The sequence below is a fragment of the Catharus ustulatus genome, chromosome 2 (genome assembly GCF_009819885.2).
Source record: "Catharus ustulatus isolate bCatUst1 chromosome 2, bCatUst1.pri.v2, whole genome shotgun sequence".
NCBI lineage: Eukaryota > Metazoa > Chordata > Aves > Passeriformes > Turdidae > Catharus > Catharus ustulatus.
In genome coordinates this window covers 18340672-18366274 of record NC_046222.1, presented here as the reverse complement: position 1 = coordinate 18366274, position 25603 = coordinate 18340672, and the positions used below count along the sequence as shown (strand labels likewise).

Sequence of the window (25603 nt, the reverse complement as noted above, 5' to 3'; positions counted from 1 at the left end):
CATTTGAACTAAAAATGTGGGATTTTTCTAGATAATGGACTATGCCAACTTCTATTTCTTTTGGAATTCAATAGAAACTGTTTGTTATATTAGGACATTTTCTACATCCTTATTTACTTTTTCTTCCTTTCAGACTATATTCTTTGATGTAGCTAAACTCCAATCTTTGCTCATATCTCCTGGCTCCAGGAACTCTTTTTTGATTTCCAATGTCTTCTGTGTGGAAGTAACTCTCACTATCAAGCATTACATTTAGTTTTCCACTCATGTAGCTATGAGCTAACAAATTACACCAATTTCTTGAGGCCTTCTGAGCTAAGTGAATTTGGCTCAATATTTCTCAGCTATCACCCCTTTCATTATTGTTAGGGAATGCTTCAGTGATATTTATTTGTCATTCTGGTAATGCAAGTTCTTTTGCTTTGATGCTGAGACTGAAACCTGAATTCCTGACAACAAAGAACTTCCTTCAGAAAGCACCTAATTGGAATGTGTTAATGTAAATGTGTTAATGCAGTGACCCTTGGTCACTTGCAACCCCTGAAGCCATCTCCCATGGATGTCTGGTTTTGTTGTATGTCAGCTTTCAGCTAAGGAAAAATGTGCTGGATGTACTCACCATGTAGTGAGTGCAAGGGGTGGTGTGGAGCTTTACATAGGGCAACAGCCCTGCACTCCAAATCTTTGGGTGCAGAGTGGTCTCTGTGAGCCCTGGGATAATGCAGACTGCTTCTTGCCCATGGCATGGCTGATGAGCTTTGTGCAGCAGCTTGTAAAACATTTTGTGCAGCTTCTTTAATGGCCTGACTTGCATGTTTACCTATATTGTGTGTACAGCCATAAACATTGGTTTTCCTAAACAGTGTTTTGGCAGAAGTGAACAGCATCAGATGGAGACTTGAAACGCTTGACAGAATTCCCTGGAGCAAAAACAGCAGATGTGGAGAGGCAGAAATTTCAGCAAGGAGCATAGGAAGACTGGGCAAGCACTTTTGGGAAAACAGAGCCAGAGATGGACAGAGTTTCTTAGCAGAGGGGAACCCTCCTGTGAGTATCCTGCTGTTTGTTCTTAGCTTCAATAACTCTTGGCCTTTCTGTTGGGCTCTGTTATCCATTCTGTTCCCTCATGCTTCTGCTTTTCTCTAGGTCTTCTCATTTATTCCCACCAATATTTTCATTTCTGTTTTTCCTCAGCATAGGATCTCATCACATTTCCTCTAGCTCTGATTTCCCCCACTGCTGTTGTTGCTGTACCTGATTGTGTGATTCCTGTCTTTTCCTCTCAATTCCTCATCATATTTTTTGCCCTGTTAAAGTGAGGTTGTGACACTGTTCATGACACTGCTGCTGTCTCAAACCCTTTAGGACTGATGGAATCCCACAGAGCCCTTTGGTTCCTGTTTTGAGCTTCAGTATGAATGCATGCACTTGCTGGAAGCCCAGCCAAATGAGAAGTATAGAGGGAGCAGGTAAGATCTGCCAGAGGGAGAACAGGAGGAGTGAGCACCCTCCTGAGTGCCAAACCAGGTGCATAATCATTGCCAGGTCTTCACTAGCTTTGAACATAGGGCTCCAGGTGGCTCCAGCTTTGGTCACACTCTCAGTCAATACTCTTTGGTGCGAAAGATGGACAGACAGCTCCACCATGGTTGTATCACACAAAAGATGTAGAGATGACAGAACCTGTCATGTTGAAGCCATTCTTCTATGACACAAAATACCAGAAGAGGTGCTAATCACTCCCTACCTTCTCTAGCACAGAGCAGAAATTTCAAAAACTAGTTAGGGTAATCCATAAACTGTTTGTACTTCATGAATCTGAGAGTCAGACAAAGCATTTTGTAAGCACTAAACGTGACTCACTGGCAACTTAAGCTGGTATTACAAGCTGTGGTAAGGCAGAAGAGCTGAACCCAAGCCAAAAGATAAAGACATCACTGTCTGATCAGCCAACTGTACCATATGTTGGTGAAAATATCTCCTGAGGTGTTTCCCCACAGACTTTGCTTGAAGAGAGTGAGCTGTTTTCTGCCATTGCATGACATCTTGCACTACATGTCTAAGTTATGACTCCTGAAATTTTTCATCATAATTCATTTACAGTGTGACTTCTTGTAAACTGCACCTTATAAAAGATACGTTCAGTGGTGTGAACCCTCCAGATTTATTAGATTTAACTCCTACACATGTTCTACAGGCAAATTAGGAGAGTAACTTTGTGCAACACACAATAGTCAGCTGGATATGCTGAAAGATGGTGTGCTCTTCCACTGACCTATGCCAGAAATATTCTGAGTGGATCACGAGGTTATACTTCTGCACCATCATAGAAAAGTTTAGAATGGAGAAAAAGGCAGTCTAATCAATCCTGTGGCAATAAAGGGAGAGGAACTGCAAGTAATTAATCATGGGGGTTAAGGTTTTTCCCATTTCTGGTCTGTAAGAGATTAGAAATTATAATATTGGCTCATTACTTGGTGCTTTAAAAGATACATGTTTGATTTTTCTGACAGAGAGTGGGTGCTAGTTTAGGATGATGTATTATTAAATCATTTTACAAGAAACTAAGATTAATATTTTAAACAAAAGGTAAATTTGTAAGGCAGCATCATAATATAAAAAACCTGATCTAAAACTAAGATATCACCTTCACAGATTACAGTTATGTTAAAGTTTACAGCATCTTACCAAATACTACACTGCAAACTGTGTTCAGCAAACTTTGCTCCTTTTAATGCCAGTTTACAACCATTTGAATGTCTTCAAATGCAGGCATTGATAGACACTATTCACCCTATTACTTGTTTTATCAGAGGGTAAGGCTGAAAAAAATTAGCACACTTTTAAGAACTAGTCTCATTTGAAATAAATTGTGTATGCTTATATTAACAAGATATTGCATATATTAACAATAGAAGCAGTCAATACAGCTTATTTTGACTTGGGTCTTCAAGCAAAAATAAAGCTATTCCTATGACCTTTAGGACTGGATGGCAAGTTCAATAATCTTACTGATATACTCTGATCTACCATACATGTCCAAAATTAAGTAAGAAAGTTGACTTTTGAGATTCTTCCTTCCTGCCTCTTAGAAATGGTGGCAGGCTGTCTCTGTACATTGTAGGTTGCTGGATATTTGGATCCAGGAGAAGTACTCCTGGGGACAGTAGTTTCAGTTCCTTTTCCTCAAAAGGAATGGGACATCTCTTTGTTTCCAGAGGAGTGGCTCCATGGATAAAGCAGGGCTGCAGATCAAATAGATGGAACAATAAGTGAGATGATGTATTTTAAATTGCACAATGGTATAATAGTGGGGAGGTGCCAAGCTCTCTTTGGAAAGTGATTTCAGATGTTTCCTACCCAGAACAATACTGATTTTGGAGACTTCATTTAAAAGCAATCACAGGGCAAAAGGTCACCATGCAAACTGACTAATTGGTCGCTGGCCAGATGGAAACCTCTGCTCAGTTCATTTCAAGGACAAGTTGTTGCTGGATAATGTATGGCAGATGGGGATCCAGGGGAGTTTATTTTCATGAGTCACACTGCTGTGAGGGTTATATAACTCTTTGTACTGGGGGTCAAGCCAGATCTTGTCTTTCTCATCTGAAGGACAATCTGTGTGTGCCCCATGTTCAAACAAGGAAGGAGAGGAGTACAAATCATAAGCAGAGATCTCAACACAGATTCTATTTCCTGCGACCTCAACCTGAAGTATCATATGTTTGCTGTCAAAGTACAGTATAGGTGTAGCCCTTTTCATTCTCCTGGAAGGCATGTGAGAATCTTCATCTAGCATTTTGTCACTGTCTCCACAACACAGCACATAAATGGAAACATCTTTCCAGACAAATCTAGAAGATGATTTATTATTTCACTCTCTCTGATTCTTCCCAAACACACACTTCTACTAGGAAATTTTCAGACCTGCATGATAGCTTACTAAGTAAAAAAACCCTAGAAGACTATTTGTAAGGAGTGATGATTAGTATAGCTTGTAAATAATTTTAATAATACTAAAAAAAAAGATTATTGCACTATCTGACACTTCAAAGAAGATCCACCCATTCCCATCTTGAACACGGACTCTTCTGTTGCATTTCCTTCTACATTCATTGTGCATCCTTCAGGTTAGTGTACATCCTCATTTGGCAAGATCTTAAGAATATCTCCTCTTTTCTGCTTTTTCTTTGCTGTGGACATAGATTCTGTAGCTTCAGGCAAAATATGTGATCTGCTCTTTGGCTTTCAGAGCTTTGTAAAATTACTTTTCAATTCTGTTATGGTTTCCAGTATCCTAGGAACAAAGAGACACTAGTGTTTGAAACATCAAAACTTATCAGATAGTCTTAGTTAAAATGCAAAAATCTAGGATTTGCCAGGTAAAGAACAGCCAAGATTGCAAGTAAAGTGTTTGTAGGTTGTGTAGCCTTTATTTTGTTTCAATCCAGTTCACTAAAGTACAGGATTGTCCCACATTCCGGCCTCCAGAAAGCTCTCACATAAATTGCATGAACATTTGGCAATGTTTCTTCCTAACGTGAATCCTTATTTTATGGGGTATTTTAATCCCATTCTGTTTCTATACAAAAGACTAACTACAGTGTCAGCTAGCTAAAGAGAATACACCCTGCTGTGCATGTTCTGTGCAGGTGGCAGCTCTGGGCACAGCACCTTATGTTTACATTGCAGAATTGGACTTCCATCAATATTTTTCTTCCGTGACTCAGATTGTAAATATATTGATATGGAGTTGGGTGCCAGGCTGGAGAGGTAGCTGCCAATATGGGTTGCTGTAGACATAATGTTTAATCTATGCCTTTGGAATAGACCACACTCAAAGGTAGCTGAGTGAGTTAACTAACTTCTGCAGTAATAATGAGAGTTCCATACTGTTTAAACCCAGATGCAATTATGACTAAATCAAGCATGAAGGCAAAGGGAGTAAAATCTAAAATGAGAAGCAGAAAATACTATTTTTTTTCCCGAAAATGTTGCTTGGCAAATTAAGATCTTGAATCGAAAACTTGAATCCATTTGCAAAAAAGAAAAAGAAAGAAAGAAAGAAAATTTTAAAAAGCCTTTAAAAAGTGGTTCCATAGACTTTTTTCCAACTAAAAATATATATTTTTTAAAATTTAAATTAGGATGAACATTTTTGAATTAGTCATTTTTAAAATAGATCCTAGTTCTGCAGTTGCAACAATGCATTAAAATTGCAATGAATTCTAGCAGCAGTAAGAATGTCTATTTACAACTATCATGCTCTAAAAACTTTAATTACTCTAAAAAGCAGGATTTTACAGAATGTGCACAAATAAGATGTTTCATTCAGCAGCAGCAAACTTTGTTGTTTGGTTGTTAGATTTTTTTAAAAAAAAATTTACTATTTGCTTACTCATAAAGGTATTGAAAAAGTCCTTTCCAAGTCAAGAATAAACAACCTACAAAGTCTAGAGACAGCCAGCCTGTAAACCTAAGAGCTAAGCCCAGGGGAAAAGAATTCAATGCTTAGCTAGTTAGAGGAAAGGGGGAAAACAGAAATAATTAAGTCAAACCAGGAAGAGATAAAAATAGATAGGAAAGCTGAAACAGAGGAAACTATTTTCACTCTGATCATTTCTGTACTATCTTGATCCCTGTGGTTATGAGACTGCCTTAAAAGTTGGGAGTTGAACTTTTTTAAAACTAAAGAATTCATTTTTTTGTTGTTACCTTGTTCCTGAGCTTTCAGGAGTGATATCTTGCAGAGTTTCCCTGAAAACATGAGGTGAGGAATTTACTTTAGGAATAAAAAATGCATTAGAAGTTATCCTGTAATCTCATGACAAAGAGCAAGCATTAATGGTACTTCTGCCTGAAACTTTCTCCCTTCTGGAATTCATGATCCTGTGCTTTCAAGGGCAGCTGTCCCTGCAGTTCTGCAGCCTGAGGTGCCAAGAGGTTGCTGCTCTGCAGTGGCCACAGCACAAAGCCTGATTTCTTTGAAACAGGATATGAAAAAAACCAAAAAAAACCAAAAAAAAAAAAACAAAAAAAACCCAAAACAAAACAAAAAAGGCTCTGCAGAGAGGCAGAATGTGGCTTTTCTTTTCCAGGTGCTCCAGGAAGTGTGGAACAGACCCCTCTGACACTGCTGGTACCTGCGAGCCACCCTAGGTCCCCCCTTGTCAGTGTTTGCCTTGGTTCCAGCTTTGCACATGAGAATCTGACTGCAGTTTGCAACACAAAACAATAAAACCCAGCTAAAACAATTCAGCCTTGTCCTACACAGCACATAAACCCCCACTGATCTGCCTCCTTTGGCCACACTGCTGGTCTCGTGGGGAGCTTTCTGTGTTAGACTCTGCAAAGGGGTCAGTGGCCTCAACTTGTCCTGTATCAGAGCAGAGCAGGAAAAGGAAATTGATGGCCTGAACAGCAAAAACACTTTACAGTACTTTAAAACCAGCTTTCATCATGTGAGGGGCTCCTCTGGCTCCATATTGATTTGATTGTGTTATCTTCAGGGAAGCATCTGTTTTAATTTACAGTTAATGCTCCAAAGGCTTGAGTCCTGAGTCACAAATCCACCCCCATCCCCTCAAAATGAACAAAGGTAATATTAATCTCAAACACAGAAAGCAAATGAGTGAATGGAAGAAACACAAACATGCAGCAACTCTTTGATTTAAGGATACATCATACAAAATCCAAAAATCTTTCTTTGCTGTCACCCCTAGGTCTTTGCTGTCTCACTGTTTTCTTTGCTGTCTCCTGTTTTACCAAGAGTAAGCATTAGTTAGAGATTTTGATCAGATTTGGGAGAAAGTTAACTGGGGTGTGATCCAAAATTGTTCAGGAAATTCAATTTTGTAGATGCCAAAACGCATTTGAATCTGTTAGAAAACAGTTTTGGATGTAAACATAGATGGAGAATTAAGCAGTTCAAAGATTTCTTTTTTTAAAAAGGCTTTTTTTCTGTAATGGATCTATTTGTTTGAAACCAAAAGAAGAGGGAACATATCAACAACAGTAAACTGAAGTACCACTTCTAAAGAAACAATGCTGTAAGTAAAAAACAATGTTTTATTCAACCCAAGAGTATATTTCCAGGTTGGTGATTGTGGTTGTTGAAGAAAGTAGTCATAATTTCTGGTTTAGGACAACCCAAATAAAAATTAATGTGAGATTCTTCAGGTTAGCAGCAAACCCAGCAAAACCATCATTCACATGGCTACGTTTTTCTTGACTTTTATTACAGTAATATGTTTTATCTGTACAGCATGCAGGCGGTTATTCTAATAACTGTTGTTATGCCTGAAAACATCTTGCACATCCTGATTCTGAATTTTTCCTACGCAAAGAAAATTGGTATTTTCATAGCTTAGGCTTGTTTTGTGATCTAATCTACCTTTTGCTGCTGACTGGCTTCAGATTTTCAGGGTAATTTCACCCACAACTTTGAACGCCTTGGGACCAGGCAGAGGAATGAAAGGCAAATGTCTGAATTTTGGCACAGAGCCTCCAGCTATGCTTCAAGCTGTAAAGCCTTAATGAACCCTAAGGATCATTTGAAGAAATGGTCTCCCAGTACTGACATACTGGCCCTGCAGAAGGTTTGTAGTCTTTGAAAGATGAGCACGGTGAAGCTGTTAGAGGAAGATAAATACAAGCCATGTGTGTGACACTGAGGCACGGTCACACAGGGGCCCCGAGAAGGGGCACTCTCAGCTAATTTGCAGCATGCAAGTTGAAACAGAGCATGGTGGGATTGAAGACTTTGCTTTCTTAAAAGAAAGTCAAATATTGGAGTTAAAAGGCTCAGCATAAAGGAATAGAGAGTGGGATAGAAGAGCTAGAGGAAACTTATGCCATCTATCTGTAGCTGGCCCGTCCTACCGAGCAGTAAAGCCATCTCAGCTGCTGGCATGGTCGCCTGTCTTCCAAAAGCCAAACTGATGGAAAAAAGAAACTGCTTTTCTCTCCTTCTGCTGGTGTTTCTGTTGAAATTGTTTCAGAATGCTTTCCAAAGTGCTGATACAGAAGATTTGCAGTTGGGTACAGCTGTTGACAGCTCCTCTCCCAAGTAACGAAGTCTAACGAAGGCAGTGCCTGCTGCTGACCAGAGCCCACTTAGCAGTCCGACAGCTGAAATCTGTACAGCAGCTCTTTTTATGACACACCAAACAAGCCAGGCCACTTTCAGCCTGGGAACAAGGGAATAAAATATTGATTTAGCCGTGGCAAAATAGTAAGACAAGCCAGGCTGTATCTCCCTACAAACTGCCAATCTGCCATCTGCTATCCTTTCATTTTCCCTCGCACCACTGATGCAAGGAGTGTCCAAACTTCAGCACATGTTTTGCAAGCAGCAGTGCCCAGTGGGCTGTTGCTGTAGGTCTGCCATCAGCATCAGGCCTGTTCCAGCCTACTTAACCATTTAATTTGGTAAATGTCAATATGGCCTCTTTGTTCTCCTCAGCACCATATGCTATCCGATTAAAAGTCAATCAGGTTTCTCTCTGCTCCTCTTTCTTTCAGGAAGATCCTTGGCAACTGACAGTTCCCCCTGGGAGTCTTAGGTAAAAGAAGAGCTGTGTTCTGTGGTAGTGCTGCAGTTATAGTAGGCATTGCAGCTCTGCTCCAGGAACACTGATGTGCTGTGGGGCATCATTGCACACCTCACTGTGAATACATGTGATGGAAACACATGCTCTGCAAGGTGGGCAAGGAGAAGAGGTCAGAGATGAGGTAGAAAGTACAAGGATGGGTATGAAATTGTGGAGTTTTGTTCATAAATCAGATAATAGGAAGGACACGACGCTTGATCCCACAAAGTGTTTTATTCATTTCCCCCAAGACTTCAATCAAAGAAGTTACACAAAACCATTTTGATTGGGCAAAAGTAAAAGGTTGATGAAGACTAGAGGTGAAAAGGGAGGAACAAGTTAAAAATAGAAAGAGACAATAGTAGATCCAAGAATCACGCTCTTAGAGACGTTGCTCACGAATATTCAAGACAGAAATCTCTCTTTTACAAATTCTGTGCTGCTTTACTCCTCTTGCTCATATGAATGCTCTGTGCACACACTTCTTATTCTTTGAGGGCCATTAATTTACCTTCTCTTATTCGTGGTCTTCTGAATCATCTGGTTTGATTTTTAAGTAGGAGCAGGCAGGAGTGCATACAAGGCAGAGGAAAAGACAGGGTTTATTTGTGGAATGGGCAGAGGGATTTAGTTGAAAAATCAACATTGTTAAACAGGAGAAAGGCAAAGTTAAATCCCGTTTCTGGCAGAGCCACTGACCTCCTGAATAACCTTAACCAAACCTCACCTCTCTGATCAGTCACCCTATCTCCTGTGACCCTGTCAGAGCTGTCTCAAGGAGCCAGCTCAGTCACAACTGCTCTCCAGCTGCATGTTTGCTTAATCCAGCATCCATTCCACATAGCAAAGTTCATCTTGGACTTTTCTTCCCTTCAGACTGGAAGTGAAAAGATTCTCTTTCTCCCTACAGTGTTTCTGTTTGCAGGGGAGAATGTCTGTAAGAGATTTTTCCTCTATAGGTAAAAGTGATGACATGACAGAGGGCAGTCCCCTGCTCACAAGGGTGCTCAGGGGCACTGCCAGGGGACCATGCACCAGCTGTCTGCAAGAGATGGAGAGAAAAGCACAGGGGACAGACCTGACACAGCTCACCTGTCACTCTGCTCCAGCCCTGCTTTAGCTTCACTCACCACAGGACCCAGCTCAAGGTCAGGCTTACAGCCAGTGTGTGCTGGGACTTGATCAAAGACAAAACACTCAGGTCTGCAGTTACATTTGGAAAATGGCTTTTCACTGGTTTTGTAATATGAGCAGCGGGAAACTGGTTATAAAGATCTAGTTTTTCCTTTCCTGCTGTATTGAATTTGCTCTTGAACAGTGTTTTTTTCTTTTAACTTGCCAGTGTGGAAAATGCAGTTCAGCTCTCTGTCACCACAACTGTGCTGGCAGCTTCCAGCTGAAAACAGAGGTCTGAGCTCCTGCTTCAGGAGCTGAATCTTACACCCCAAGTTGAGTCATGAAGTTCTAGACAGTGTATTGGGAACACAGTGGTGTCTGCCAAGTCTGCTGGCTTTTTACTATGTGGATTAAAATAGGTGTCACTTTATGATTCCTGATGCAGCGCTGGGCAGTGTCTCTTGGAAGGAATTTTGGGATTTAGCTTCTGTAAAGTCAGTTTCATATGGGAATTGTTGCTTGAAGATTTTTGGTTGTTGTTGTTAATTCCTACTGCTGTGGAAATATCTGTGTAATTGGGGTCTTTTTATTTTTCTTTCCTATTCAATTTTTTCCATACCTTTTATCATCTTTTGGACTGCTTTCTTCAGGGGAAGACTAATGTGTCTGCATTAAAATACTAAGCAATCAAGAGGACTGATCAGGTTGCAGCACTTTGGATCTCATCACAATGAACTGTTTCCTATTAGTTATTAGTAAATGATAGATTACAAAAGGTTATGCTCAAAATATAGAACTTTTATGTTATTCATTAATTGATTACTTATATTAAACATGCTCTGGAAATTTAACAGGCCAAGATTTGAAAGTTGCCAGGTAGCCCATGTCATGGCACTAATCTAAAACATAATAATAAGAGCTCTCTACCCAGGTTGTTAACTTATATTAGTCCCTGAATAGCATTGTCTCGGGATGTTACCAGATTCTCTTGCTTGCACAAGAAAAAAAAAGCTACATACATGCCAGTCCTAAAAAGTTGAAAAGAAACCTTGTCCTTCTTTTTCTGAGGCAGGTGTCTTACACAGCTGGGCTGAAGTAACTACAAACATAAAGTGGTAAAATATCAGCATTTTGATCTTCTGAATGTTGAGCAAGCCAAAGAAGCTGTCCTTGATCCTCTGTCATGGTCACTGCAACTCAGAGCTGAGTTACCTGGGTGTGGGTTTGCAGAAGAGTGCTGTGCTTCCTGTCAGCCTCATGCTGCTCTCTGCTTCCTACAACAGCTTTATTGGCTCTGACTGAGGCGCTTTCTCACTTGTAGTTAGTGTAAACTGAGGGGCTAAGGGGAGAAAAGGGACTAAAAAGGTCAGGAGGCAGGAATAAGAGCTCTTTCTGTGAATGGATTGAGTGGGAAATTAGAACTGCCGCTAAGGTGTTAGAGGAGAACACTGATGCAGCACACATGGAGCTGGTCTTCCCCTTCTCAGAATTAATTGCCACTGACCAGCCACAATTAAAATCTCTGGCCTTTGATGAATAGAGATGCTATGGTTTGTGCTAAAATTATCCTGTTTTGGCCAAAATGAGACTATGAAACTAGATAATCACAGAAGGCAACATTAACCAGCAAGACAAAAATGGATAGTCAATTTAGTGCAAAGCTTAGTGGTTCATTATTTCATATCACCAGGCTCTTCAAAAGAAATTGCAGCATTTACTCAGTAGAAATAGAAACTGGAGCTTCCCTGGTTGCAACTGTCTTAGATATTCACTTCATGAGGTGTGTTTATATGTGCATTTTGTTTTGACAAATTAGGCAAATTGAATGTCCTAAGGGATCAATAGATTTTGATATTTCCCACATGCTTTTAAAATACATTCAGTAGCTAACAGAATCTACAGACACCCCAAAACTTAGGGGTTTGACTGAGTTGAGGTTAAATTAACATATTTATTAAAGATGTGAGCCCATGTACATAACTTCCAAAGCTAAGCCAAGAAGGAATGTCTGGAACTCAGAGAAAATGACTACATTTGTCCCTGGGAAGGGCAGTCTCATCCAAAGGACAATGGTAGCAACAGACCTGATTTAAATTATGACAGTTTGCAGCTCAGGCCATAGCCCTTGATTAAGGTACTGAATCACTACTGCGAGACACAGGCCATGAATCTGTTTCTGCCTCTTTATTTGGTATTTTCTGTATTACCACAAAAATGCTCTGGCATCACTGTGAAAACCCTGGAAAGGGTTTCTGCTCTTTCACTGAGACATTTACAGATAAAGCAGAAAGGGGTGAGTGGTAGAAAAGGGAGGAAGGGAGGGAAGAAGGGCTCGCCTCTGTCACTGTGGGTGGCATACAGACAGGATTTGGTTCCCACTTGCAGGAGCATCAGTCTAATCCTCTGAAGGGAGCAGTTGCTGTCAGATGTGTCCAGAGCACATGACTGGGAGAAGTACAGGTTACTTGCCCTAGCTCTGCCTCTCATTTCCCAAAGCCAGACAAGAGGGAGCTTTGCTGTGACACATGGAGATTGCAATGAGATCTGCCTGCAAGGGAAAACAAGATCTCACTTGAGTGATGAGTATTTACTCAGCTGGCAAATGTAGGTTTAAAGAGGAGAAAACCTCACCCCAACACACCACTCTTTTTTGGTGTCTGAACCTGCCCATGGCTCAGTCTGACTCCACATAGTCCTCAAGGCATCTGGCATCATCCTTGACAGCAAGCTGTTGTTCTGCTGAACCTCCATCAATGGCTGCCTATTTTTTGGCATGACTGTCCCAGCAGCACATCCAAAGGCCTCAATTAGAAAGCCTAAGTTCAACCCAGCCATGTTCAGGTCAGTGTGGGCAGCACCTGCTCTGTGCACAGGAGGTGATTCCAGTGCCTGTGCTGAGCCTGACACGTGCCCTGATGCAAAGCAGGAGGGTGTCCTAGGAGAAACCTCTGCAGCAGCACAGAGAGGAGCTGAGTGATGCCAGCAAGCACACAGCAAAGGACATTAGATGTGCCTGCCCTTGCTGCCTCTGAAATCAGTCTCTCTCAGGAGGGCCACGAGCTGCAGCATTTCACTCTGGCCTTAATTGTAGGCTTTGCTTGGTGCTTCTGCTTACCTCCCAGTAATGCTGACAAATGGCTCATGCTTGCAAGTGAGCATGGCCATGAACTTTCCAGGACCTTAACAGTTCATTTTACCCTCCTCAACCTGCTGCTGAAATTTTAAGACATTTTTTATCCACTTGCTGGGCGACTCGAGCAGTCTGAAGTCTCCAACAAGATGACAGTGTGTGCCACTGAGGAAAGGAATTAAATGACATTTTTGTACCTTTCTCCTTCCACTTGTATTACTCCACCTTTTTTCTTTACTAGTCCTACAAATATTTCTCTGCCACTGTTTGTAAAGCATCAGCATTTTTTGCTCTCTTTTTTCTGACCTGTGGAAACTGCACACTGTGTGATGTATTAGTCTCTCCCTATTTTTGGTGATCTTATTGGGTTTCATAGCTCCTTACTATGCACAACCCTTTTATACCTTTCAGCATTTAAAAGTGGCATCAAACCTAGCAAAATGAGGAACAGTTCAGCATAAGGGGACGATTTGGGAAGCACCCTCAGAAATATGAAAGAGGAACGTGCTATTCAGCTTGTTACAACCTGTCTCCTGAAGCAGGGAAGCTGCTAAAGCAGGGCTGCACTTACCTTGTATAACACCCACTGCTCAGCCCAGATGGAACCTCTTATCTCCTCCACTCTTTTCATCCTCCCTACCCCATTACTGCATTATTGTTATTTGGAAAGATCCTACTCCTTGCTAGGAGGTGAAATGAAAGGATATAAATAGGGAAGGGAAATGGTACAGAAGGACAGTTCTCCACAAAATGTATGTCTTCTGTACAATGACTATAATGTACCACAAGGGTCTTATTCCCATAAGGTTCTTATTTCCATAGGTGTAGAGACTTAAAATTTTTCTAAGGCAACATGATACAGCTTGTTATGCCTAGGAATTAGTTTTTCCCCAGTCAATAGAAACTGAGCAGTAATAACCTCAATTAACATTTGCATAATTGTGATTAGTAACTTACAAAGAAACTGTTGTAGTAACATTATAAAAGATTATTTAGCAGTTATTGAATTATGCTTTCTTTATTTAATTATTTTTTTTTAAGTCACAGGGAGCAGCATCCAGGAGGTGTCTAGTTGATTAGTAATTAAACATATTAAGTAGCTGTAAGCTGAAGTAATTAAGAGAAGTTTGAGCACTGTCTAGGTCAAGCAGGATCTACAAGAAGGCCGAGTATTTCCTGAGGAGCCCAGCTGAAACATCAATGCTGTCCAGCTTGAAACTCAATTCTGGGCTGTTCGTCACTGTTCACTGATGGTTTCATATGCTTATTCTCAAGAAGTGCTCCTGGAGCACTAATGCCTAATTCAATTAGATGGTACAGTTCATTATTTACTGCTCAGCTTCAGCGCTGCTATGAGAATTGGGGACTAGGATAACTCCTTTTTCAATGTCAAATTACCTCAAGTGTCAGTTGTGATGGATCCAGGACTAACTTCCGACCAAGATTAAAGCTCCATGACTTTGCCCTGTGCATGCTTTGAATTTTAACGTGGATGATCAGAAAGGTGCCAGCAAAGGGGAAGTGAGTAGTGTACCTGAAGGGAGACAATACCTGCAGGTTCCTCTGGAACACCAAAATAAAGTAGTTGTGATTTACAGTCAGCAGCAGGTGACCAGAGACCAGAAACAAGGACAATAAATCTCCAAATAAGGCACTCCGAGAAGTATGAGCTCTGATTTTTATTTTGAAGTTTGAAAGCGCCGAGGTGATGGTGTTGAAAAATGCAGACCATTTTAAAAAGAGAGAGATGTGAATTATGGTCCTGCAGAACTCAGAATACATCATAATTTTAAAAAGATCAGAAGGAAAAAAATACAGAAACTAAATGAAAAACAATGAGTGTCAAACATTATAAGGAAGTTAATTTCATTCCCTGAAGTCAAGGGTTTGGTGTTAGGAGAACCACTTATGCACATGGAGTACTGAACTGTTTCTCCATCATTTACATGCAATGCAGCAAAGAAATATTTCAGTGGTTTGGGAGTTACTAATGGACTGATATTAGTGCTAGTCCTGCTTAAGAACTTTCAGCAAATGAGACTTTACAGAAAGGAAATCAAAAAATAATGATAGAACAGTTTCCCTTAAAGCTGCCCACCTTTGGATTTATTACAGCTTATCTGTAGTTGCAATCTGATGCATGTTCTTCACATTCAGCCTTCTAGTCTTAATTCCACCTTTATCTTTCCTGGGCTTATTTCCTTCTTTCCTCTCAGCATCACAATGATCTATGGGATAGCACATTGTCAGAGAAGTCTTTGGCAGCACCAACTTCTCCACCATCCCAACAATCTTTACACTTGTCCCTCTGGTTTTGCTTGTTCTCAGATATTTTTTTGGTCCCATTAAGAAGAGATTGATCTTTCTGGTCCCAGTATGCAAAATTATTCTCATTTTTGCAAGTTGATAGTGACAAAAGGTGTATGTTTCCAATTAATTTTAAAGACCCATTCTTTCCTAAATTGCACATCTCTAAACTTGAACTTCCTATTTTTGCTTTGGCAGCAAGCTGAAAAGAGACAGCTTAGCTGAGAAGCAAATTAATTATTAACCCTTTCAAACACTAAGAGCATCAGCTAATCAAAGCTCTGTTTTTCAGAGATCTTTTAGAAGTACAGTTTTGTAGAAGCCAGAAGAAAAGTGGCTGAAACATGAACTAGAAACACAGAATATTTATAAGTCTTGTAACAAGCTCCTAGACTAAAAAAAACCACCAAACCCTAAATTATGTGCCTTGAAAATCAACCACATTAGGGTATAACAGACCACTATGTGCAATGATTGCTAAATGCTCCAATGTTAGACTAGAGTATCCAAAATGTTGTTTCATTTTAGCATATAGAAGACTCACAACTCTTTTTATTGCATACTTTGGCTATGCCTCTGTGTGTTCCAACTGTGAATTTTGACTGCACATTAGGTATGGAATAATCCAATTTTGCACAGCAAAACTTGGCAGACTTAAATGAGTTTCTCTGATTCAAACACAAGATGTTTCACTTTTGCACAGATTTCACATCAGGCTTGAAAATTCTTTTTAGGGCAAAAGCTTCAACAAAACCAGATAGGATTTTTCTGAAGCTAGTCACCAATCCATTAAAGTTGATAATCAGGAGAAAGTAGAGTAAAAGCACAGCTAAATAAGGAAAATGTACCACGTCCATTGGAGCAAATGAGAGAACAACAGCTTCTATTGACAGTTGTTTTATTACTGGAAAAATCCTTTTTGGGGGGTGGGGAGGGCTGGATTGCACAGAGCCATCCTGTAAAGGCAGAGCCTAGCTGCTGTTAATCCTGGCCTTTGGCAGCTGAAAATCTGTGCTCTGGGTCTGTTCAGCCCGCTCCTTTTTGAGAGCAGTAGCAAAGATGATAAATTTCTACTCTGCTGCATTCCCAGCTCACAGTAATCAGATACCTTCAGAGATTCCTCCTGCAGCAACACCACTTCAGCATTCACTGAGCCAGAAATGCCAGGGAAATCTGGTGGAATAATGCCTTCTGCCTTAAGCAAGTCCCTCTTCATGAGCTGGGCAAGTTGGTTCTGTTCTTTTAAGCAGCAGGGGCTAAACTGGGCAGCAACACAGTGCAGCCAGCGCTGGGGTTTGGCAGCATCACTCCCTCCAAGCCTGGCTGTGTGGGAGCTGCTTCCTGTGCAGTTCCCTTTGGAGTCTCAGCAGTTCCCTTTGGAGGCTGATGGGTTAGAGAAGGAGGTGGCTGGCACAGCTCCCCCAGCTCTACCTGCCGGTGCTCACAAATCCATCCCACAAATCTATCTCAGTATATTTACTGGAGCTGTGAACCCTGCTAGTGCTGGGGATTGCTCATTAGCTTATATTCACAACTATCCCTAAGGAAGGGAGGACTACAGCCTCTGCTTTTAGCATGCAAATTGAGTAAAGTTTGGAGACACAAAATCACTGAGTGCCAGGCTGTCATTACTGCAGTTGGTTTTCAGAATGCCATTTTAATTGAACTAATTATCACAGACTTCAACAGGTATTTTGAGGTTTTAATGAACACTTACAAGAATTTTAATCATGCTTCCATTGAAGGCAATACCAAAAATGTTTCAGTGGCTTTGCATCACTACACACAGTGCAGAATATTTCTTTTTCTTGTATAACTAAATAATTACATAGATCTGCAGCTCATATAATGGAAAGCATTAAACTCAGGTACTCATGACTCATTCTATTTGGAATATTTAGACAAATAGAGCCTCAAATCAAAAATAGATAAAGCAAATTAATAGGTAATTTAGGATGTTACCAAAAATAACCTCATGAAGACACAGAAAATGGAAGCATCACATTTCATTCTGATATCAAATAAGAAAACCTGCAAGCACCAGCCCTGCTTCTGCAAAATCCTCCTGATAGAGCACCTGTGCAAAGGCAGAGAGAAACTCTGTCCTGCACTTACTAAAGTGAGTGTGTCTAACTCAGTCACAGTAATTAGGACTCCAAATGAATTAATTGTAATAATCTTACTGATTTCAGCAGGATTATTTATCAGATCAGTAGCTAATATGTGCAAACAAAGGAATATGCTGCCCGGAGGAGGGAATATGAATAGCAAAAATGTTTAGATCTGGTTTCCTATGGGGTTTTATTTTGCATCTACAGAGAGAAGCATTCAGCATGTTCCATTTTTGACCTGACCAGGTGTTACTTTTTGCCTGCTCTGCACAATATTGTGCAGTGTGGTGAATCAGGGCTGTCTCACCATCTATAACGTCAGAACATGTGTAGGACAGTAGCTGTTGCTCTAGAGAAACAGATTTTTAAACTATAACTTGCAGTTACCCAAAAGCTAAGTGTAGAATTCCCATGTATAGGGTGGAGGCATAGGGTGCCCTTAAGTGGGTGAGTACTGATTCAGGGCACACAGATATGACCTGTGCCCTTCTGCAGTGGCAGCTCAAGGCAGAATGCTCCAGAAACAGATCCCCAGTGTAACATGGGACCAAATACTCTCATTCAGCCACCTGAGCCTCTCCTCAAATATCTTTCTATGCTCCCCATTTTCTGGTAGCACTAAAAGAGGCAGAGGATGCAATCAGCTCTCCTCAGCAGAAAAATGTGGGAACAAAAGGTAATGGTAGGTTCCACATATGTTGCTTTAGCTAGAACATCTAGAGAGAGGAAAAAGTAAGCTAACTTAACCAAACTTTCAAGGAATGTGTAGTGGGTAATCTAGCAAGGAATTGTCCAAGGGCAATAAAGAAGTAATAAAGGGCAATAAACAAGATCTAAAAGCAGTCATCTGGCCCTTCTCACAAGCTCACCAGGATCAAACTTCTAACAGATGTTGGCATAACTTGTCATTTATAAACAGTTTTCACACAGAGTCCTCGGTTTTCCCGAGAAAGTCATTCAAGTGTGTCTCTAGTGTTTACATTCCAATGCTCTCATTTTCTTTATTAACCTCCCTTGCTCTAGTTTAAACCCATAATGTCTCATCTTAGTCCCACTTGTGGTAGCTTTTTACATATGTGAAGGCTAACTGTGACATCTTCCCACTGCTGTAATCAATTAAATTGTACCACTTTCTTTCTTTTAGTCTTTTCTTCTGCTGCTAGACCATGTATTCCAGACTGCTGATAACACTTTGTGTTTTCATGTGGCCACTCTTTTGACGGCAGAAGCCCTGACTCTTCCCAGTCTCACCTTTTATTCCTCAGTGAATGCTTTGCAAAGCATACGAGGCTGGTCCTAGCCCTCAGTGCTTCCATCCATTGAAAGAGTGGCATCAGACAGGCAGGTATTAGTTGTGTGGCTTATGCAGGCTGTCCCAAGGGTTTCACCTGGTAATTGCTATCAAGAAAAAAGGTCACAAAAAGATCAGCTGATGAAAAATGAACAGAAATTATAGAAAAATCTGGAGTAATGGACATTATTTTTACTCACTGTGTCCCACAGTTGATATCAAAGTTCAGGCTTGATCCTTGACATTGTTTGAACTTCAAAAACTATGAACATTTTTTCAGTATAAAGGGAAGGCTTCCAAGGTTTCCTGTAGTTCTGCTCAAAGAAACCCCTTCCTTTTTTATCCTCTGTTCAGTATTTGACTCTTTTTTATTTGACCTTGTGTCTCTAGTTCTTAGTGAAACATAGAGCAGTGCAGAGCAGTAAAATCATTGTGGGGTTACTTCTCTCCTGGAAATTAGACATCACTGTCAACTCAGTTCTAGTGCACTCACCCCTAGAGGACCATCAGTTTCTGACAACATTAATTTTTCAGACTCTAAAAATTAAGTTTTTAATTGCAAGGGAAACCTCTCTAAACCAGAGCAGCACCATCTTACTGCATTTACAGCAGATACACACAGTAGCTCAGAGAAATGTGAACTACCCTAATTTAACTCTGGCCATCACTGGCAAGGGCAAGTCAGAATTCAATATAAGACTGTATAAATGTTCTTCTGGTAGGAGACAGGGACAGGAGGAAATAGTATTGCAATTCCATACAAAACTAGACAAATAGATCATCGTTATTTTGTCCATGAACTTTCACAGGAGACATCAGAGTTCAAAGCTGTCAGTCTACCTGGCCACTAGTTTCCAAACTGGATGGGTAGGAAAATTCTCTGAATGGATTCCTTTAGCAACTGAGCAATTTAAAGGATTTGTTTCTCTGGTATAGATAGTGATATGCATGTGATTGGTGTCTTGGAGCTGCACCAAATAATGAGAATTAAACATTTTCTTCCACATCCCAGCATGATTAAATAGACAATAGATTGATATAATATATATAAAAATCTATGTATGGTGCATACATTTTAAAATGTCTCCTTAGAGACAAAGGATCATATTCACTTCTGGCATCCCACTTGTTCAGACCAACTGGAGTGATATTTGCATCTCTTACAGATGATGTCTTAAAGCTGAAAAATTGTGATAGGTAAGAGAGCATTGTTGAAATAGCTAAATTCTGTACTAGACACTTTAAAAGCATCCAAATGGCTTATTTTTCAGCTGTGAAATAGAAGTCTTTTCCACTGTTCTGGAAACATAGGATTCAAGGTGACTTCACAGGGTGTTAATGGACGAATGATCTGCACCCTGCTAACAATATTTCATGAGCAATGATGTAGCAAATAATATAGTCTATTACACTGTGCCACCAGATGCCATCTGAAAAACACATTGCTAGCTTTAGCATCCCAGATTTAATCAACTTTCCACAGAAATGACACTGATGCTGGCTGTAAGAGACAGTGTGCCCTCAGCACTGACTAGCAGCTCCTTGGATGTGGCAGGCACGGTGTCCCTTTGTTAGCACCTCTCCCACCAGTTGAATTTCTGATGGTTAATGAATGGTGATGGAATTAGTGTTCCCTTCAATATAAACAGACACCCATATGAATGGGGCACTTGTTTTAGTATGGGGCACCTTGGACATCCTCAGCACCACTCTGACTCATCTCCCTTTCAGGTTCAAAAGATAGGGAAGGGAAGGAATGAAGCCGAGGACAAAATACACCATCTTCAGAATATACTTCCTTTTGCCTTTTCAGTTGCTAGACAATCTCCCAAGTCTTTCATTGCAAATCACTTCTCCTGGAGCACCATTACAGTAATGAACGTTTTAAATGGAGTCAACCTATTCTGCAGAAGAATAGCTGTAATGACATGCATGCTCAAGTTTGTCCTCAGGGGCTGACAGACTAAAGTTAAAGGGACAGACTCACTAGGACATGAAAGAAATTTGCTCCAAATAAATTGGCAAGTGATTTGTTTGAAGTTTGAAATATATTTTCAAAGGTCAAGGCCTTGCTGCTTATCTATTTTGTTTATCAATTGGCACTGTTGTTAAATTCCACCAAAATAAATTTGCACAGCCAGCATCAGGAAAAATATGTCCTGTAATACGTACTCTACTGGCTAAGGGGAAAATTCTTAAATAAGAGTCTAGGCTCTCTGCTTAGACCTTGCCTAGGGTGAATGTTACATAGAAAATAACAAACTTTAATGACATTTTAATGGAAGAAAATGAAAACTTGTCTCTGATCTTCTGCAGTTCAGCCATTGGTAACTGTTGTAATTGTATTCTTTTGAAGTTGTATTACATCAGTATGAGTAAAAAGAGATGTATGTTGCCCTGAGCTATCTGGAGGTAGGTAATGCAAATAGCAGTGCCAATAATAGTTAGTCACTGATGATGTGCAGAAATTAATAGAAATTCAGGAATAAAGAGGTAAGAAGAGCAGAGGAGAAGATAACTATAAGCAATTTATAATTTCTGAATTGCATCTTACAGAACACAGTGTATTTTCTGTTAAATTTATTTTAACATTGTTTCTGTCCTTCTCCTTGTATTTCTTTTTCCTATATATATAATTAAAACCATATATGTTTAGAAATACATACATAAAATAAAGCGTATATATATGGTTTTCATTTTAAATGAAGATTTTTGACTACAAAGAGGAAAAAGCAGTAAAGAAAATAGTAAGTCCAGCTTCCTTTTTCCATAACCACTGTCTCAGAACTTCTAGGAGTATGAAACACCAGGGTGAAGATTTCCTGGAGGGCTGATAAATGCAGTGGCAGGCATGAAACCCCATCAGCAAACTCTGTCATTGCTCCTGCCTTCCTTCCCACTTAGATGCCAGTAGGTATTACTTCTCTAAGGGAGCCAGTTGCATTGTGCTCTAAGCTTTCTGTCCATTTTGACACATAAAATTAGCAGCAAGAGAGATTTTATCTTGGAGGGATCTATCCCTCATTCCCCTTTCAATTCATAGCCCAAAGTTTGTTGACCACTCAGTTTTTGCCTGCCTTTTGTTCCAGTTCCTTGAAAACTTTCACACTCATTCAGCTAACTTTTTCTCTTCACCAATAAAATAGAGCAGGAAGACATTCAGAAGCAGGCAGGAAGGCAATATTTTCCCCACTCAATTAAATTTCCCTTGGCATTTTCTTTCTCTGCACCTCTTGGTGCACATGCAACCCATTCCCCTGCAGGGCTCAGCGTGAGCAGCCGCCTGCCAGTGCAGAATAACTGCATTTAGTCTGCAGCAGGAGTGCTCAGAGCTCAGTACTTTTCCTAACACTTGACTGGGAAAATTGGCTGGGGAACCAGAGACCTGATGCAAGGAGTGAATACAAGGTATGAGCAGAAACCTCCTTGTTTTAACACCTGGAGACGAAGCACACACAAAGAAAGAGTGGGTTATTGAAAGACTTCTCCAGAGGGTTTCTGCCCATCCTGACCTTTCCTCCCTGCATTACTCTTTAGTTATATATTGTCATTCTACCTCCTGTGAAATGACAGTGCCTTGTCATGTACTGAGAGCACCAGCATCCCTGTGGGAAAAGAGCAGGACTGAAGCTACACATCAGGTCCTGCCTGGCAGGAGGTCACTGTCATTCACAGGTTGGTAGGGCCATGATCACTGCTAGCTCATCTTCTTTCTCTCAAGTTAGTATTCTGGCAGGGACTGTCAGAATACCTGAGTTTCCTTCACTGTAAAGAGAGGAAAGATTGTCATTGTCTCCCCTGAGAAGTGTGTTATAAATAATAATTATCCCCTGTTTGTAAAGCAGTTTGTCTGTGGAAGGGCCAAGCACAACACACGAATGTTACTGAATTGGTGTTTAAGCTAACAGCTCTTTGCTAACTATATCTTTGTAGAGGAAGTAGAAGGGACAGGTCTCCAGCCCACCACTTTGAATCCAAAGTTAGTTCATCTGTCCCTTACTTGCTGGATGAGCTCTCAGCTATTTCCCTTTGCTCTCCAAAGTTTCCCACAGGCCATGTTTGCAGTGAGTATTTCTTAGAGCCACAGCAGGTTACATAAAAGCAAGTCCTATCGTGGCTGTCCCCCAGCCCTGGGCCAGCTGCAGGCAGCTCTGTGGTGGCCAAGCTCTGTGCACAACACCAGACTAACCCTGGTGCCTCCTTTCTCTGAACTCAACCTCAGCACACATGCACAAGTGGTAGATTTTCTTTCAGTTCTGAGACATGCCAAATTCAACCAGATCTCTTAATTCTGCCTTGCCCCGTATCTCACAGTAGGTCTTTTAAACTCCTGTCTCTAAATGAGGCAGAACTTCCCAGCCACAGGCAGTTCATTTAAATATAAATGTAAAAGCTGTGCTGGAGGAAATGGTTCCTGCTCAACTATTTGGTTATGAAATCAAATCATTTCTCTGCTGTTTTCAAATTGGTGGCTAACGGACAGTAACAGTGAAAAAGGGGGACTGCAGGACTGGGTTCACCTGAATTAAAGACGTTCATTCCTCTGTGTGCTAAAAGCTATATTGAAAGTAGTGTGTTTTCAATTATGACCTGAGCTTATGGAATTTTTCTTTTTCTTTGATCTCTAGAACATGAGACAGAAAAGCCTTTAACCCTCAGGAAATTGTTACATGTAGAATTATACACCAATACTATCAATTATTCTTTCTTATGTTCACAAATAATAACAAAGGGATGAATTGATGGGTAAGAGCTCTACTTCAGGCAACAGGAAACACCAGCTACAAATAAAAAGAAATAAATGGATAAAGGAATTGTCTAACTGAGCTTCCCTGAAACACAGAAACAGGTGCTGAAAGTATAGTAATCCAATAGTGATTTCTGATCTCTGATGTCACAGAAAAAAACCTCAAGGACTTGTCTTCTGAGTGAAAGAATGGTTCCTGTTCCGTTTCAGAGGAAGTAAAAGGGCAGCTAAAACATCAGTATTTTCTTCAATGTCCTAATGTTCTTGTGCTTTCAAACTTAAGCCACAAAGGTGAGCTCCGTCCTGCACCATAATTTGGTTTTTGGAAGGAGCAATGCAATGTTAGAGGCACAAAAAATGTGGGCTAGAGTCCCCTAGTTCCTCATCCTTTATCTTGAGCTGCCTTGTTGCAAACTTCCTCACCTTCTTTCATGTACAAGTCACTCTTTCCTATGAGGTGCCTGAAATTCTTTCTTTTGCCTTGTGAGAAATAATTAATTCTCCTAAATACATTCTCTTTTATCTAAATGTCGATACCCTGCAGGGACTCACAAAAGCACATATGTGCATTCTCCCTGCATCCTAATGTTTTGCAGCCTTGCATATCTTTGCTCTTTTCCAATCTGAAGCCTATGTTAGCACATGTAGGTGATCTGTGCAAAACTCTGGTTGTGGGATGCTGGCTTCTTTTCTTCAGCTGCTGGAGAGGTTTGCAGGAAGCTAAGTGTTAAGGATTTTTCTCATATTCTTTTTCGATATAAACTTCACTGAGTTTGCCACAGGGATGATAGTCATTTCCTATTGGGAATTAAAGGTGAGCAGAAAGGTGTATAAAAAAAAGCTCTAGGTTATATAACATCCTGTGAACCTATGACCCAAATAACCTAAAGAGAATACGAAGATTGCAAATAACTGTATCACACAGTAGATGAGTACTGCAATGATGATGTGGGCATTGTCTTGCTGCTGAAATTTCCATCTCTGAGTTATAAGACAACCCTTCATGAATTCACAGTGCAATAATTTTTTGAACAAGAATTGTTTCAATCTTTGTAAACATTCTGCAGCTTAGGTCTATGAATACTGAACAAATCAAGATTGGATCGAAAAGTTGGAGGTTGGAGGTGCTGAGTTTCCTTTTTCCCTTCCACAACCTGTGACACCAGCACTGGCTGTTATCTAGATTTTGGTCCATTATGAAAAAATGATTTATCTTTATTCCTTATGGTTGCTTGGACATACCAATTTCATTTCTACTCACTTAATATGTCTATAATTCCTATTTCTATTACAGTCCTCATATTCTCTGGTCCATCTTCTGCACTCCTTCCAAAACAGATGGCTTTCAATCTAGCTTCTGTCTGCCCCTTGTGTCTCAAGTAACTAAGCAAAGAGTAATTTATGTTACATACCAGTGGATCAAAGTTATGTTCCTCGAACATCACCAGAAAAAGTAAAAAAAGCCACAGGGAAAAAAAAAAAAGAGGTAAAGAAGTAAAGGCCATTCATGCTTACCTATAAGCCATGTGTAAATACCATAGTTATTATGAAAGAGGGTTTATTCATGCTTTGCTTTATGGCTATTTCTTTCTTTATACTATGCTATAAGTTGTTTAGCTCTAGTCTAGTCAAGTGTCTGTGTCTGTGTCTGAGCGTGTATCTGTTTTTTAGGATCTGTATTTAGGCAATCCTTTGGGAAGAGTTAAGGTATACAACCTGTTTGCAATAAACAAACCCTCAGCTTAATTTGCCGGTTCTTGCTTTAAAGATCTAAAGATCTGAACAGAGCCTCACATGCAGTAAACTTGTGTTTCACTCACTGCCTCATACAGGAGATGAATGTTGTACTCAGAGGAGGATTCAGACTTCATTTAGACCCTGGTCATGGTCAGTGGTTATAATTATCTGAAAAGACAGCAGTGGGCATAAACCAGAGTTACATACTGATACAGCAAGAAGCCAAGTATATTCTTGGATTTGTCACTGTATTCACAGACACTGTGTAGCAACAGTATGTAGTTTTACTGGATCTAGTTGTAATCATATATTGTTCAAGAAAATGTCATTTTTCATTTCTTCCATGCAGGATTTCCTCAGTATTTCAGATTTCATTTCCTCATTACAATCTAACAACAACAACAAACAAACAAACAAACAAAAATCTCTATGAAATAAATTCTAGTTCAAAGTTTCAGCAATTATGTGTTTTATTTGTATGTTTTCTGTTTCTTATGCCATTTTGATTCCAGATGTCCAAGACATTTTAACTGTGGAATGGAAAAAACATCTGGACTGGAAAAGTGTTGTGGG

At 40.2% G+C, this 25603-nt stretch overlaps 1 long non-coding RNA gene across 1 annotated transcript; it reads left to right on the top strand.

Annotated features, from left to right (window-relative positions):
* The first annotated feature begins 868 nt into the window (after window positions 1-868).
* LOC116992981 lies at window positions 869-25603 on the top strand. The gene is made up of 3 exons (XR_004417144.1): window positions 869-1047; window positions 1366-1469; window positions 25543-25603. It is a non-coding gene; the product is annotated as an uncharacterized LOC116992981 (long non-coding RNA).